Raw genomic sequence first — 1,123 nt, 5'->3', positions numbered from 1 at the left:
TCCAATCCATGAATATATATTTGGGCTTTCTTTTCTCATGAACCTAAACATATATAAGGATTATTTTAAGGGTCGTCTAGGGTTGCGTGAGTATTGAGCAAAGTCTTGTTCATGCAAATTGTGACTAGAGATAGAATTTGCCTTAGTTCATCTTAAAGAAGCTACTGTATTTTTACACCGTAGGGTTTTGTGACCAAGCAACTTCATTATCTTCATCATGTGATGAACTAAAGAACTTTGCAGCCAACATCCTTCTGAAGTTGGTGATCAAGTCACGTATTGGGATCCGCACATCTATTGGTTAGTTATGTACTGGGAGCCGTGCAATACAAGGAGAGATTGTCACTATAGAATAAGTCCAATTGGGTATTAGGGTAAGGGTTCAACTATAGGTTGGTATAAGGTACTAGGATTCCTTTACTTGTAACCGCTTGTTATGATAATAGTGAATTTTCGAACATGTGTGATTCATATTAGAAACATATGTCAACATTTTATGTATTGGCTAATCTTTTGACAAAACGCACTTTACTTGTAATTGGGTAGATCTAAAATGTGATTATGCTTCAAGAAATAAGGTTTCAAGTTCAAGTGTTAAAGCCATACAAATTAGTCCAAGAATCAAGTGAAGAAGTGTTGTTCATTAAAACTTGACAGCTAGCTCAACAGTTAGTATCTATCGAGCTTTAAAAGAGCTGTTTTAGCCTGAGGCTCGACAGCTACTCTACAGTTAGGGTATTTGTCGAGATTTATGAAGTTCAGTTTTTCTAAGCTGATTTTCATCCAATCCATGAATGTATATTTGGGCTTTCTTTTCTCATGACCCTAAACATATATAAGGATTATTTTAAGGGCCGTCTAGGGTTGCGTGAGTATTGAGCAAAGTCTTGTTCATGCAAATTGTGACTAGAGATAGAATTTGTCTTAGTTCATCTTAAAGAAGCTACTGTATTTTTACACCGTAGGGTTTTGTGACCAAGCAACTTCATTATCTTCATCATGTGATGAACTAAAGAACTTTGCAACTAACATCCTTCTCAAGTTGGTGATCAAGTCACGTACTGGGATCCGCACATCTATTGGTTAGTTATGTACTGGGAGCCGTGCAATACAAGGAGAGATT

This window comes from Castanea sativa, chromosome 7 (assembly GCF_040712315.1).
Source record: "Castanea sativa cultivar Marrone di Chiusa Pesio chromosome 7, ASM4071231v1".
NCBI classification, from domain to species: domain Eukaryota; kingdom Viridiplantae; phylum Streptophyta; class Magnoliopsida; order Fagales; family Fagaceae; genus Castanea; species Castanea sativa.
This window is presented reverse-complemented; position numbering follows the sequence as displayed.